This window comes from Erinaceus europaeus, chromosome 6, assembly GCF_950295315.1.
Source record: "Erinaceus europaeus chromosome 6, mEriEur2.1, whole genome shotgun sequence".
Lineage (NCBI taxonomy): Eukaryota > Metazoa > Chordata > Mammalia > Eulipotyphla > Erinaceidae > Erinaceus > Erinaceus europaeus.
In genome coordinates, this window is record NC_080167.1 from 8,075,641 (window position 1) to 8,091,345 (window position 15,705).

General features: G+C 41.9%; 1 protein-coding gene across 4 annotated transcripts in view; it reads left to right on the forward strand.

The window, feature by feature from the left end:
* The first annotated feature begins 278 nt into the window (after positions 1-278).
* The window catches only part of TAOK3 (TAO kinase 3), a 214,518-nt gene continuing 199,091 nt past the window's right edge, over positions 279-15,705 (forward strand). For 3 of the 4 annotated variants that reach the window (XM_060193012.1, XM_060193011.1, XM_060193013.1), the window contains exon 1: positions 280-553. The gene's annotated coding sequence lies outside the window, so the exon portion shown is untranslated. Of the gene's footprint in view, positions 554-15,705 lie in introns of all 4 variants that reach the window. The other variant, XM_060193014.1, reaches the window with a different exon arrangement.

A 15,705-nucleotide genomic window follows, 5' to 3' on the forward strand; every position in this document is an offset into this window, starting at 1 on the left:
GACCCTGGCACTGTACAAACAAGGATGACCGCACCCCAGGCGTGGGTAACTGCAGTTGGGAGGTCTTCCGCTTCTGGGGAAGCCCCGCCCCTCCATCCCCGCCCACCTTCGCTCTGCCAATCGTCGGGCGCCATCGACCGCTCGGTTCCCTAGGCACCTCTAGTCAAGTACCTATATCCGGCCCTTGTCCTGAGGCCCGCGAGCAGGGAAAGTCAGTAGAGAGCCTATCGGAGCCGAGCTGGGGGCGTGGCCGGAGCAGGGGGCGGGATCGGGGCGGGGCGAGCTCAGAGCGGTCGGGTGCGATTGGCCACCCCTGGCAGGACCGCACCTCGGACAGCAGCAGCGACGGCCGCGGAGGGTCCCGGCGCTCGGCGGCGGCGGGTCCTGATCGCGAGAGCGGGCTCCGGGGGGCTACGCGGAAGGCTCGGCGTCCCCGACTAGGCACCGGCCACGAGCCGCGGGACCCGCCAGGGGACGGACAGCGGCGCAGCGACTCCGGGACAAGTGTGGAGAGGAAGCGGCGGCGGCCCGAGGTGCTGACAGCAGGTCTGAGGTGAGAGCGCGCGGCGTTGTCAGCGCGGGCCGGGGCGGCGGGGCGGTGCCGAAGGGGAGAGACCCCCGGGTCTGAGGGGACCCCGGGAGCAGCCGGACGGCGGGGATGTGGAGCGGGGCCCCGAGAGGACTTGGGGCGACTCTGACAGGACCTGGGGCGCCCTGACAGTACGTGAGGCGACTCTGAGAGGACTTGGGGCGACTCTGACAGGACGTGGGGCGACTCTGACAGGACCTGGGACGCCCTGACAGGACTTGGGGGCGACTCTGACAGGACTTGGGGCGACTCTGAGAGGACGTGGGGCGACTCTGAGAGAACCTGGGGCGACTCTGACAGGACCTGGGGAGACTCTGACAGGACCTGGGGCGCCCTGACAGGACTTGGGGGCGACTCTGACAGGACCTGGGGCGACTCTGACAGGACCTGGGGCTCCCTGACAGGACTTGGGGCGACTCTGACAGGACGTGGGGCGACCCTGACAGGAGTTGGGGCAACTCTGAGAGAATCTGGGGCGCCCTGGCAGGACTTGGGGTGACTCTGACAGGACCTGGGGCGGCTGATCTGTGGAGTGGGGACCCCGAGAGACTTGGGGGAGGGACTCTGAGAGGAATTTTGAGGGGTGCCGAAAGGATTTGTGGGGACTCCAGAGGACTGGAGGGCTTCGAGAGGACTCGGGGGACCTCAAGATGACTTGGGGGGATCCCGAGAGGACTTGGGGGACCTGTCTGCAGAGAGGGGACCCCGAGAGGATGTGGAGGGCCCGAGAGGACTTGGGGACCTGTCTGTGGAGAGGTTACCCCTAGATGATTTGGGGGGGTCCCGAGAAGATTTGGGGCACCTATCTATGGAGAAGGGACCCTGAGAAGACTTGGGGAGGGGGGTCTGGAGAGGGGTGTCCCCAGAGAGACTGACTCTGAGCTTCTGTGTTGAGGGGACCCCAAGCAGGGTCAGGACAGCAGGTGTGAGGAGAAGGGACCCCTAAAAGAGCCAGGACAGAAGGTCTGAGAGGACAGGAACCCCAAGAGGCTCTGAGGTGGCAGGTCTGAAGAGAGGAACTGGGAGGGCAAATGAGGGGCCCAGAGACCCCAAGAAGGGCTGAGGGGTCTGTGCAGAGAGGACCCGAGGGGGCTGGGGGCGGGGCGCCCGGGTGCACACCCAATGAGGGGGATTCCAGAGAGGAGAGGCAACCCAAAGGGGCGGGACTCGGGGTGCAGGGGGCTGCTCGCAGGGTGCACCCCGGAGCCGGGCCCTGGGACTGGGGGGACTCTGAGCTGGAGGGGTGTTATGTAATGAAGCCTCTGCGGGTGCCCCGCTGGCCCAGCATCTGCGTAGAATTGGGGTGCGGCCTCTCTCAGGTAGCCCCTGGGGGTTGGATGCAGAAGCCCTGACATTGAGGGGTTCCGACTTTCCACCCTTAACTCTCGAGGTCGGAAGTGAAAGGGATCCCTCACTCCCTTTGGGTGATCTCTTCGGGGACCCCACATTTTCGGATTGGTTAGGACATCTCTTTGGGAGAGCTCCCCTGCGTATGTTATGTTATGTTATGTTATGTTATGTTATGTTATGTTATGTTATGTTATGTTATGTTATGTTATTATGTTATTATTTTATTTATTTTATTATTTTTCTTTCTCTTTCTACCCGGAGCTGGGAAACTTTCTCAGACTGGCAACGGGTCTGTGTCAGGGTTTATGATGCAGATCTAGAGGAGATCTAGAGGAGCTGCACCCCTGCTCGCCTCTGCCCTGCCCGCCTTTTCACTTGTGCGCCTTGGAGACAGTTGGCAGGTCACACTCGAATTTTTTGCAAAGTCCAGAGGAGTCAGTCGCTCCAATCCCCGGTTACGTTTCCCATCCTGGAAGATGCCAGGGCTGGTTGATAAGACAGATTAAACCTACTTCAGCCAGTCCCTGGACGCTCTTCTGGAGGGAGGCAAGTATGTGTCTGTCAAAAATGTTGAAACAAACCCTAGAAAGCAATCTGGGGTGGGATTTGGCAGCGGGGGAATGGGGGCAGCCTCCTACCCTGACTTGTGTGATCATGAAACTAATGACCAGTCTCCGTTGTCCCCAGTCCTTGGGATGCGCTCATACTGCCCGGGCTACCTTTCCGATGTCCTCTGGAATGCGCAGGCTTTATGATGGTTGGACCCAGAAGTTTTCTATTAGTTTTTTTTAATCTTTATTTATTTATTGGCTAGAGATAGCCAGAAATTGGGAGGGAAGGCAGTGATAGGGAGAGACACAAAAAGAAACCTTCACAAAGCTTTCCCCCTGCAGGTAGGGACCAGGGGCTGGAACCTGGAATCCTTGAGCATTGTAACATGTGCCACCACCCGACCCTCTGTATTAATTTTTTTAAGACATATTTATTTATTTATTTATAAGGAGAGGGATGAAGGAAGGGGGAACCAGAGCATTATTCTGGTCCACCCAGTGCCAGGAAACAAGCTCAGGTCTGCATGCCTGAGAGTCCAATGTATCACCTTTTGGGTCGCTGTATTTAAATTTTTAAGCTGCTTTTTTTTTTTTTCCTCTTTATGTTACTTCTCCTTAGTTCTTTCCCTTTTCCTCTGATGTCTTTCTTTGTTTCGGAAGCAAACCTTTAAGATGATTCTTTGGGTGGTGGTGGTGGTGGTGGTGGTGGTGGTGGTGGTGCTGGTGGTAATGGAGAATGTAATACCTAATATAATAATATACCTGTAATACTACTATGTAATACATAGATAAATAAATAATTTCTAGTTATTTAGATATCTTCAGAATCTTTCTCATCAGACTCCTTTGCCCACACTCAGTAATGGGCAGTTTCAACCAAGAAGGAAGAAAATGCTGCATTCAGTGTCACAGACATAGTGTTGATGGCTTACATAGAGATGCTTATTTACATTCAAGACAAAATGCTGAAGTCCTTTCCATCAGGTGAAGGATCTGTGCCATTTGGGGATTTGTTACTTATTTATTTTTAGGTAGAACCAGAGACAAAGAGTGAAAGAGACCACAGCACCAAAGCTTCCACTAATGTAGTATGGGCCGGGATCATACCCGGGATCTTGCTCATAACAAAGCAGGGCCCATTTGGTGATTTATTTGTTACTACCTGATAGAGAGCAGTTCTATATGGTTTTAGAGGATATGGCACCTGATGTGGACATAACACTTCCATCAAGTAGACTCTACCTGTCAAAGAGAGGTTACAGGGAGCCAGCCCGTGGCACACTTGGTTGACATACATTACTACTACGCACAAAGACCCAGGAAGAGGATCCAGGTTGGAGCCCCAGCTCCTCACCTGCAGCAGGGACTCTTCACAAGTGATGAAGCAGGTTTACTGGTGTCAATCTTCTTTCTCCCTTTCTATCTCCCTCTCCCCTCTCAATTTCTCTCTGTCCTAACAAATAAAGAAAAAAGAGAAAAGGGAAAAAAACAGAAGTAGTGGATTTGAAATGTGGCACCAAGCCCCAATGATAAACCTGGAAGCCATAAATAAATAAATAAGAGGTTATAGAATTGAGGGGGGAAACAACAGCAGATACAAGTTTAAAACAGGACATACTATGGTTTCCTTAAAATGTACTTTTACATGAAATTTCTTTTTCCAGAGCCCTGCTTAGAATTCAAATAAAATAGCTAATTCAAGAGGTTATTTGCAAGGTACATGCATTCAGTACATATGGAACATAGGACATTGTCTCTTGAAAGGATTAGGCAACTCAAGAATTCAAAGTAATAGAAATGTTTGGACAGATAAAAATTTTTCAAAGATTTTATTTATTTATTCATGAGAAAAATAGGAGAGAGAGAGAGAGAGAAAGAACCAGATATCACTGTTACGTGTGCTGCCGGGAATTGAACTCAGGACCTCATACTTGAGAGTACAATGCTTTATCCACTGCGCCACCTCCCGGACAACACATGGTTGCTTTTTTTTTTTTAAATATATATATTAAATATTTATTTATTCCCTTTTGTTGCCCTTGTTTTTTTTTGTTTTTTTTTTAGTGTTGTTGGTTTTATGAACCATTGAAAGCAAGTTCTTTTGGTTTGAAATTCTTAAACTAGTCTCTTCATTTAAGAGGATGTTAGTGCAGTGCAGTTAGTACAATAACTCACTTTATTATTACTATTAATATTTACCAGAGCACTGCTCAGTTCTGGCTTTATGGTGGTACAGGGAATTGGACCTGAGACTTTTGGAGCCTCAGACATAAAAGTCTTTTTTTTTTTTTTTTTTTTGCATAACCATTATGCTATTTTCCCTGCCTTGCAATAACCCATTTTACACTTTCTTTACCATTCCAGTGATATAAACTCAAGTCATTGTAGTCTCAATAGCTACCCTGCTATCTAGTTTGGTTTAAAATTAAGCTAGCCTGAATAAAACTTCTTATTGCTTGTCAGTGTTCGTATGTGTTGGTGCCAGTAGTACCAGAGAATGAACAAGAACTGTTGGTTCTTTTACTTAAGTCTTAATTAAAAATATTTTTTCTTATGGGGCCAGGTGGCAGCACACCAGGATAAATGCACGTGGCTTGAAGCGTAAGGACAGGCCTGAGGATCCCTGCTTGAGCCCCCGGCTCCCCACTTATAGGGGTGTCGTTTCACAGGCAGTGAAGCAGGTCTACAGGTGTCTGTCTTTCTCTCCCCCTTTCTGTCTTCCCCTTCTCTCCATTTCTCTCTGTCTTATCCAACAACAATGACAACAATAATAATAACAACAATAACAACAACAAAATGGAGAGAATGACCTCAGGAGCAGTGGATTTGTAGTGTGGGCACCGAGCTCCAGCGATAACCCTGGAGGCAAAAAAAAAAACTTTTTTCTTTATAACCTTTTCCTGTAGTCTTTGCCACCTGTCAACAAAACAAATAAATAAGCCAGAAATAAAACTTCTATATGAAAGTGTTTTGTGACTATATATATAAAGACTAAAAGAGACCACAGAACAGAAGCTTCCTTCAGTGTGATGGGGGCTGGGCTTCAACCTGGGTGGTACACATGGCAAAGCAGCACATTATCCAAGTGAGCTATTTTCTGGGCCAGCTTTGTGCTTTGTGACTCTTATAGGAGACTTCCTTTTTTTTTTTCTCACCAGGGTTATCACTTGGGCCCTACAGCTGCACAATTCCTCCATTCTCAGAGTAATTTGTTTTCAGTAGATAGAGGGTAGTCAATAGGGAGAGAAAAGGAGAGATATGGGCGGAGGGTAGATAGTATAATGGTTATGCAAACAGACTCTCATGCCTGAGGCTCTAGAGTCACAGGTTCAATCCCGCACACCACCATAAGCCAGAGCTGAATAGTGCTCTGGTTTAAAAAAATAAAATAAAAGGAGAGATACTATAGCACTACCCCACCACTCATGAAACCACCCTGTGTGGTGGCTTGGGGATCAAACCTATGTCTTCATTCAGGGGATAGTGTATATTCTACTGGGTGAGCCTTCTGGTCCCCTATTATTTTAGGTGAGCAACAGAATAACCTCTTACTTATAGATCCAATTAAAACTCTGCTCACTAGATATATATTCCCTCCTCCTTCTCCTCCTCTTCCTCTTTCTTTTTTCCTGAATATTGCTAAACGTGGGCTTCTGGTGGTACTGGGTTTGAACCTGGAACCTTTGGTGCCTCAGATATGAAGGTGTTTCTCCATAACCACTAGGCTATCTCCTCAGTCTAGTATATATTCTTATATATCCTTCATCTTATATGTAAAGATACTTGTATCCATAGCAATCAAAGCTTATAATAGTTCAAATACAGTTTACAACAGATTAAGGAAAAGGCTTTCTAAATAAACTAGTAATCTCATCTTGACAGTAGATATACAAACAAAATCTTAGTTCTTGACCAATTTTCCATTTTATAGTGAACACTATGCTTTTTAAAATTATTATCTTTATTTGATAGTCATAGCCAGAAATTGAGAGGGGAGTGGTAGAGAGGGAGAGAGACAGTGAGACACCTGCAGCCCTGCTTCACCACTCATGAAGCTTTCCCCCTGCAGGTGGGGACTGAAGACTCAAACCTGGTCCTTGCGTATTACAACATGTATGCTGAACCATGTACGCCACAACCTGGCACCTGATTTTTTTTTTAAAGATTTACTTATTTATGAGAAATGGGGAGGAGAGTTCAGTTCTTGGAACAGGATGGCAGAGGGCCCAGTGGGGGGTTGTATTGTGTAGAAAACTGAGAAATATTATGCATGTACAAACTATTGTTAGAGAGAGAGAAACAGAGAATGAGAGGGGGAGAGAGAGAGAGAGAGAGCTGCCTAGCACATACAATGCCAAGCATTGAACCCAGGACCTTTATTCAGTGTGCTACCTCTCAAACCATTAGCCTTTTCTTTTTGAAGGATGTGTGTATAAATAAAAGGATCTCTTGGGTTGAGGGTAAATAGCATAAGGGTTATGCAAACAAAATCTCATGCCTGAGGCTCCAAAGTCAGGTTCAAGCTCCCGCACCACCATAAGCCAGAGTTGAACAGTGCTCTGATAAAAAAATAAAAGGGGGAGTCCGGCAGTAGCAGCGGGTTAAGCTCACGTGGCGCAAAGCGCAAGGACCAGCAAAAGAATCCCGGTTCGAGCCCCCAGCTCCCCACCTGCAGGGGAGTCGCTTCACAAGCAGCGAAGCAGGTCTGCAGGTATCTTTCTCTCCCCCTCTGTCTTCCCCCTCCTCTTTCCATTTCTCTCTGTCCTATCTAATAACATCAATAACAACAACAATAATAACTACAACAACAATAAAAAGACAACAAGGGCAACAAAAGGGAAAATAAATAAAATGAATTTTTTAAAAAATTAATGTTTAAACAGTAATATAAAAAGGTTTCTTGGGACCACATAACTATAGTTTTTAGGTGTCTAGGTGAATATTTAATAGCAGAAATACAAAATTATTATTTTCATGTACCTTTATATGTCCACTGACTCTTATACAAAATTCTTTTGTCATTTATCTTTGCTTACATCCACCTGTAATTTACTAACTTGGGAGCACACAGAGGGAAGACATAGGCTTTATTCATCTTTTAAAACTCTGTACCAAGTATTGTATAGCATGGAGTATGCCATACAAAGTACGGAGGAAGCTCGGTGTGTGTGAATTGAGTGAATGAATAAATGAATGAGGGAGGGAGTCAGGTAGCACAGTGGGTTAAGCACACATGGCGCAAAGCGCAAGGACCAGCACACGCATCCCCCACCTGCAGAGGAGTTGCTTCACAAGTGGTGAAGCAGGTCTGCAGGTGTCAATCTTTCTCTCTCTCCTTCTGTCTTCCTCTCCTCTCTCCATTTCTCTTTGTCCTATCCAACAACGACATCAATAACAACAATAACTACAATAAAGGGCACCAAAAGGGAGTAAATAAATATTTTTTAAAAAAGAAAAAAGTGAATAAATGAATGAATGATGAGTGTACTACTGGACTATATGTTTGCCCAACTTTGTTTCTTAAGGGATTTTAGTACCACAGAATGATACTGAAATAGACAGTGATTTTTCAGAATAAAATAATAAATTTTAGCATTATCTGTATACTGGATAATAGACTGCATGATATACTGGAAGGAGAAAGACTCAGAGAGATGTAGATACCATTTTGTGTTTGTCACAGTGCCATCTGGTCAATCCTGGGTAAATTACTTAAGTCTTAAAGCTCTCTCATCTCTCATATAAACAGAAAAATATATACCTCACAGGATTCTTTTAAGGAATAAATGAAAGAAGTAATGTGCCAAGCACAGCAACAAATGTAAAGTGTTTAATAAATAATAACAAATTTATTGTTATTTTTGCTCCAGTCCCAGCATCTAATAATTTGAGAATTTCAAGACTCCTGACTTCAAAAAGACTAATTAATAGACTCACACATAGGGAGATTGAGACACAGTGAGAGTGAGTGACTTCCTTAGGTCAAATAGACTGTGGCAAATTTTACCCTTGTGACCTAGATCTGGTTTTTCAACTCAGTACACTATCTACTTTGTACCTACCTCCTCATGGTCCAAGGAACTAATAAGGATCTTTGTAAGATGCTAGAAAAAGACTACCATGACAATTTACCAGTCTCCTTTGCTTTTCAACATACATATATCATCAAAAACAACTATAGTTATTCCCATAACTATACTCATATATAGACGCTTGTGCATTTTTAATTTTTTTATTTGTTATTAATAGTATGTAACACCCACCACCAAAGTCCCTTATCCCCACCCTCCCACCACCCAAAGATAACCACCATAGTTCTTACAGTTTGCTTCATGCATTCTTATTCTTTCTAAAGTACAGCTCTGATTTTATTACTGATGTGTTCAAAACCTTTAATGATTTTCCATGAGTTGCTAAATTCAGTGCTATCTATCATCTGTCTATTTTTCCTTTGTACCTAAAAATCACACTACCCAGTGTAGTAACCAAGCACTGACTCTCATGTTTTTGTTTTTCCAGCCAATTTTCTTTGCTAGAACTACTTCTGTTTTGCTATGTTTTAGACCTACCTCAGTGCCATCTTTCATGAGCTCCCCTCTGGTTATCTTTGCTCAATCTGTTTAATTCCCTAAGTACTTGCTTTGTACATTTTCTTATTACATTTAGATATGTTTTCTTATTACAGTAATATGCTCACTGATGTTACACTGCATTATACAGCTTGTGCTTGTCTTATTCTTAGGTGTCCATCTTTGTTTAATTTTTAATTGAAGTATATATCACATATTAGTTTGAAGTGTACAACAGTGATTTTAATATTTGTATATATTGTAAAATTATCACCATATAAGTTTAGTTAGCATCTACTTCCCTACACACCGTTTTTGTGATGAGAACTCCCAAAGTTACCGTATTTTTTTGTGTTTTCAAATATAAACAACAGCTATTTCTACCACCTCTAAAATGATTGTGTCTCAACTTGGCTAAGTGCTAAGAAAATGGTGTTCATTTTGTTTACTTCTTATTTTTTGTTGCCACCAGGGTTATAGCATTAGGGGCTTGGTGCTATCACTACGAATCCACTACCCCTGGTGGCTTTTTCCCCCTAATTTTTATTAGATAGGACAGAGAGAAATTGAGAGAGAATGGGAAGATATAGAGAGGGAGAAAAAGACTTGCAAACCTGCTTCCCCACTCAAGGCCCCCTGCAGGTGGGGAGTGAGGCTCAAACCAGGGTCCTTGCGGGTTTTGTTGTTTTTTTTTTAAAGATTTTATTTATTTGTTTATTTATTTGTTTATGAGAGATGATAGGAGAAGGAGAAAGAGGAAGAACCAGACCAGACATCACCCTGATACATGTGTGGCTAGGGATTGAACTCTGGACCTCACACTTGAGAGTCCAATGCTTTATCCATTGTGCTACCTCCCCGACCATGGTCTTTGTGCTTGATAATATGTGCACTTGAGTGAGCCACTGTTCAGCCCCTCGTGTTCATTTTAATAAAATCCAGTAGAAGCTTACTGAAACATTCCCAACAGATTAAATTCTAATAAAACCCAAATCATAATATTCATAGAGGCACTATTCCATTAAGAACATTTCACTTATTTATTTTAGATGCTGCTATTAACCCTGGGAATTGGTCAAATCAAGATTCTGATGTTAATTCTGGGTTATCAGTTTTTCACATTTACAAAGTTATTGGATTTGAAATGTATTTTAAGCCTGAATTAAAGAACTTAGTCACTGGTGACTCATGACTAGAAGTTTTTCCTTTTCCCCTGCTGGAATATATGGCACTGCCTCCAAAATGACCTTTCTGAAACATGGGAAATATAATCAACCTGGGGGCTGGGCGTTGGTGCACCCAGTTAAAGGCACATATTACCAAAGGCAAAGACCTGGTTTCGAGCTCCTCCCTATCTGCAGGGGGTCTGCTTCACCAGCTGTGAAGCTGCTCTGTAGGTGTCTTTCTTTCTCTCTTTAGTTTTATTAGTGACTTAATATTGATTTATAAAATTATAAGGTAGCGGGTATAATTCCACACTGTTCCCACCACCAGAGTTCTGTGTCCCCATTTCCTCCATTGGAAATTGATGTAGTTCTCCCAAGGTCACAGATAATAAGGGTTGACTATTATTTCTCTACCTATCTATATTTTTATATATTTGCCTATTTTTTTTCCTACAATCCTGCCTTCTCTTCCTTCCTAAAGTTACACATCTACTACTACTGAGTGTCCATCTGTTTTTTTTTTTTTCTCTCTCTTTGGGTACTGATGGAATTGGAGTTCAGAGCTCTCTGGTCATCTTCCCCCTGTCATGTCTCCCCCATTAGGAGTGGGAGTATGGACCAAAATTCTTTTTGAGGTACATAAGATGAGAATTCTGGCTTTTTAATTGCTTCTGTGCTGGACATGGGTGTTGGCTGATCAATCCATACCCCCAGCCTGCTTCTGTCTTTCCCTAGTCAGGTTAAGGCTTTGGAGAGGTGAGGTTCTGGGACACCCTCTCTCAGTTTCTCTCTGTCCTATCTAACAACAACAAATTAGAAAGAAAAAATGACCACTGAGAGTGATGAATTTAGTGCTGGCACCTAGCCCCAGCAATAACCCTGGTGGCCTTAATATATATATGCTCTGGTCAAAAAAAAAAAAAAAAAGAATATTTTTTTACTTTGGATAGAGACAGAGACATTGAAGGGGGGGATAGACATAGAGAGGGTGGGGTTGATAGCATGATTATGCAAAGAGGCTCTCATGCCTGAGGCTCCAAGGACTCAGGTTCAATCCTCCACACCACCATAAACCAGAGCTGAACAAAAAAAAGAGAGAGACCTACAATAGTGCTTCACCACTATTGAAGCCCCTCCCCCCGCAGGTGGGGGCCAGAGATTTAAACCTAGGTGTTAATGTGTTGTGACATGTGCTCTCTACTAGGTGTGCCAAGTGCCAGCCCCTGAGAACACTACTTATATATACTAGATTATGGAAAAAAAAAGAGTATTTTTACAGTAGTAGTCTTACAGTCCTTTTTGGTGAACAACACTTATTGGTTTTTCAGTTTTTATTTATTTATTTGAAAGGTAGGAGGAGAGAGAGAGAGAGAGAGAACCAGACAGCACTCTGGTACATGTGCTGCTGGGGATTAAATTCAGAATCTCATGCTTGAGAGTCCAATGCTTTATTCGCTGCACCACCTCCCAGACCGCAGTTTTCACTTTTCTATGCAGATTTTTTTTTCTTTTAGTTGCCACCAAGATTGTTGCTGGGGGCAAGGTGCTTGCACTATGAATCCACCACCTCCTGAGCTATTTTATTTTATTTTTATTTTACTATAAAGACAGAAATTGAGAGGCAAGGAGGAGATAGAGAGGAAGAGAGATACCTGTATCACTGCCTCATCACTTGTTAAGCTTCCTTCTATAGATGTAGACCCAAGACTTGAACCATGGATCCTTATGTATTATGTGTGCTCTACCTGGTACACACCCGATTTTTTACTTAGGCCTAAAACTTTACCAAAGTTTTCTCATTGTGAATGAAATTGTCAACAGTTTACTAGGTAGTAAATGAATACCACAGGGACTTTGTTTTGTTCTTCATTGTATTCCTAGTGCCTAAGATAGTGCTTTGCCCAAAGTAAGCAATTTATACATATTTGTTGATTGAAGTCACACACATTCTTAATAACAGTGCATCTTAGAAAAAGTAATGAGAGTTGAAATAAATTTCTCCAGCTCTTGTGAATTAGGTAGTTAGTTTGGGAGAGATTTCCTTTTATTAGTCCAAAGTAGTTATGTCTTCATAGTTCGTAGCATTGACTGCCCAAATCTTAGATCTCCACTAGTGGTTCACTTATGAAAGAAAGGGCAAATCGGCAGTACCCATAGGCACTTGCACCTGTATGAACCAATGGGAGTGGTTACAGGAAATACTTCAGCTTATGATACTGATGGTAATGTGCAGCTCCCAGCTCCCAGGTCAGAGTGTTTTATCTGTAGTTCCTTATTTGTATGTGAGGTTTCTTGAAAGTTTTTTTTTAAATATGTATACATTCAAACAAGAACTAACTCTCAGTCTGAAAATTCAGATGTGAACGGTTGTTTTTTTCTTCATTATCAAGGAATGGGTGAGTTGATTCTTTAAAGTTCTTTTTTTCTCTTTTCTGTTAGTGTGCTCTGAAACTTCACTCTAGTATCCACAAGTGGGGGGAAATGGAAGATGTATAAAACTGAAGCTAGTATTATTATCATTAATAATAATCGATGCTAATATACCTTAACAGTAACATTGATAGGGTTTCAGAACTTTTTACTTAAGATTTGGTTAACTTGAACAAGAGTTCCTCTTTTTTAGGTATTTGGGTGGGGAGGGAAATTTTAGAAAAAATTTTTGGAAAGTTCTTACAAAAATGTCAAAATGTAAAGCTGTATAAAATGCTTTTGACGGTAGCTATCTGACCAGGAAGTACTCTCTTTAAGCCTCACTTATAAAACTGTTTCTATAACTTCCTTTCTCAGGATAAAGGAACTGATAGCATGGTAGTGTTCTTAGAACTTAAGTTGAGTTGAGTTTTAGTATTTTTAAATGAATCCAAGGCAGCTTATAAAGAGATCCCACTTCTGTGGCAATCTTACTGATTGCTTTAACTAAATGAAGGAGTTTTACAGTTTTTAGTACGTTGGTTTAGAAATCTAGGGTGTACATTTGAGATCTACTGTGAGTAAGCTTGGTGGTATGTTTTACATTAAATATTTAACTGTAATGTGACTAGTGTCTAAACATTACTAATAATCTCTTTGTTTAATTTCATGTGAATATTTATGGCCTTAGTTCAAAGTCCAGCTGAGAGTAATCAACCTCAAAAGTCACGGGATTCATATGCTCTATTTATTTCCTTTTGTGGTTTGATGTTCTGAATTTTTTCCCAACATTTTTCCCTTTTTCTGGGTAAGGTAGATGCTGAATTATAAATAAGGATACCAAAATCTTGTCATAAGAGTGTTTAAAATTAAAATAAAATGTACTAAAAAATTACCTTTATTGGATGACTACAGTTTTTGCTCGTGAATAATATGATTACTTAAAAGTGGTACTTCATAATAAGTTACTCAAAATGACCCACTTTTCACTCTACAGATCTGAAAAGATAACAGGACCACTTCCCATTTTTCTTCTTTTACATAAGGGAAAAATAGAAGAGAAAACAGAGCAATTTCTTCAATGCAATACCAAAGCTAGACACAGGAAAGTCAGATTTGACCACTTTTATTTTGTGAAAATTTTTTTTGATTTTAATACATAAGGCTGACTATTTACTTCAAGTATAAAAATAAATATCTTAATCATGAGGTAATAAAGTATGGAACTACTCTAGTTTATAAAATGAAATCAGGTGGAGTAGAAAGATAATCTTTTATTTAACAATTTATCATTTGTAGATTAAAAAGTTAATGCAAAACAACAAGTTAGCTTAATAGTTAGCTCTAGGGTCTTGAAACAGGATTTATATAAAACATTAATTCCCCATTAAAGAAATTTTTTAAAAAGTGTAAAAAAAATCTGATTATGCATAGGGTACAGTTTTACTTAAGAAGCTTTGCAGTGGGTGTTACTGATTGGGGGTTCTGTTTTCTCTCATATATGAGAAAATTGAATTATTTGAAGTGTGATGTCATCTACTTCTTTGAGTTAAATTTGTGAAAAGTTTTTGAAAGTATAAATTACATACATTTCAGTTTTTGTATACAAGGATGATCTGATGGTCTGAATGTTATATTAGCACTCCAGAAGGATCCCACCCAGAGTTTAGATGGAGGATGGAACAGAGGAAGTGGGTGGTACCTCACAGAGATGACAAATTATTGTAGTGGGAAAACAACGTTAGTTGAAGAGGAAAATGGAAGTTTCTGGCTACATCATATTAACCTGTACATGTTTATTAGGCCAATTATAGTTGCTTGATGGTTTTATACAAAGATGACACTTTTTTAAAAGATGTATTTGGGTTGTCAGCAAAGTCATGATACATTTTTGCATAGAAAAAATAACATGATTTTTCTGACAACTCAGTATTTGTTTATCAGTGTGTGTGTGTGTGTGTGTCTGTGTGTCACAGAGAGTGAGAGAGAGGAGAGGAGAGGAGAGGAGAGGAGAGGAGAGGAGAGGAGAGGAGAGGAGAGGAGAGGAGAGGAGAGGAGAGGAGAGGACACAAACCAGAGCATTACTCTGGTATATGTAGTGCCAGGGTTTGAACCCAGGAGCTCATGCTTGAGAATCCAGTGCTTTATTCATTGCACTATCTCCTGGGCTGCCAAAGATGACAGATTTTAAACTTCTGAATTACTTGACATCTCCTTAGATTTCCACTCTTTAATTTATCATATTCCTTTTCTATATTCTACAAAGATCACACTGACCCTTTTGTGGAAGATGGTGTGTTAGTAGAAACAAAAGATGGGAGAGAAGACAAAACTTTCAGCTATAGTTGCTTTTATTTTCTAGTTAAAAGTACTGCAGAGTTCCAGTGTAAGGTGTCCCATCATATTCAGCCAATTTGTATCATATACTAATAAAAATAATTAGCTCTTATGGAGGAGTTTGTAGTTCCTAATTGTTTCAGTTCAGCTTGAAATTGAAACTCATACTGGTGAAACATAAAGGGAAGTTTTTTGAAAGAAATATGTGTCTTCCGAAAATCATAAGGAGGGAATTAAAGTGGTGAGCTATTTTTAGAAGTATCTTCTTATGATACTGTCATTGGTAGGAATTACAGAGGTACTCAGGTCACTGGGTATTTCTTAATCTGTAAAGTAGGCATAATCATACTGCCTGCGTCTGGGGATTCTTTTGACAGTGAGATAATGCATGAAAAGTACAAATTAGAGGGGACAGGCAGTTATGCGCCCATTAAAGTATACATGTTATAATATGTAGGGACCAGGTTCAAGCCTCCAGTCTTCACCTACAGGAGGAAGCTTCACAAGCAATGAAGCAGTGCTGCAGGTGTTTCTCTTTCTCTTCATCTCCCCTTCCCTTCTTGATTTTCTTTATTTACTTATTTCCTTTTGTTGCCCCTGTTGTTTTTTATTGTTGTAGTTCTTCTTATTGTTGTTGTCATTGTTGGATAGGACAGAGAGAAATGGAGAGAGATGGGGGAAGACAGAGAGGTGGAGAGAAAGATAGACACCTGCAGACCTGCTTCACCGCTTGT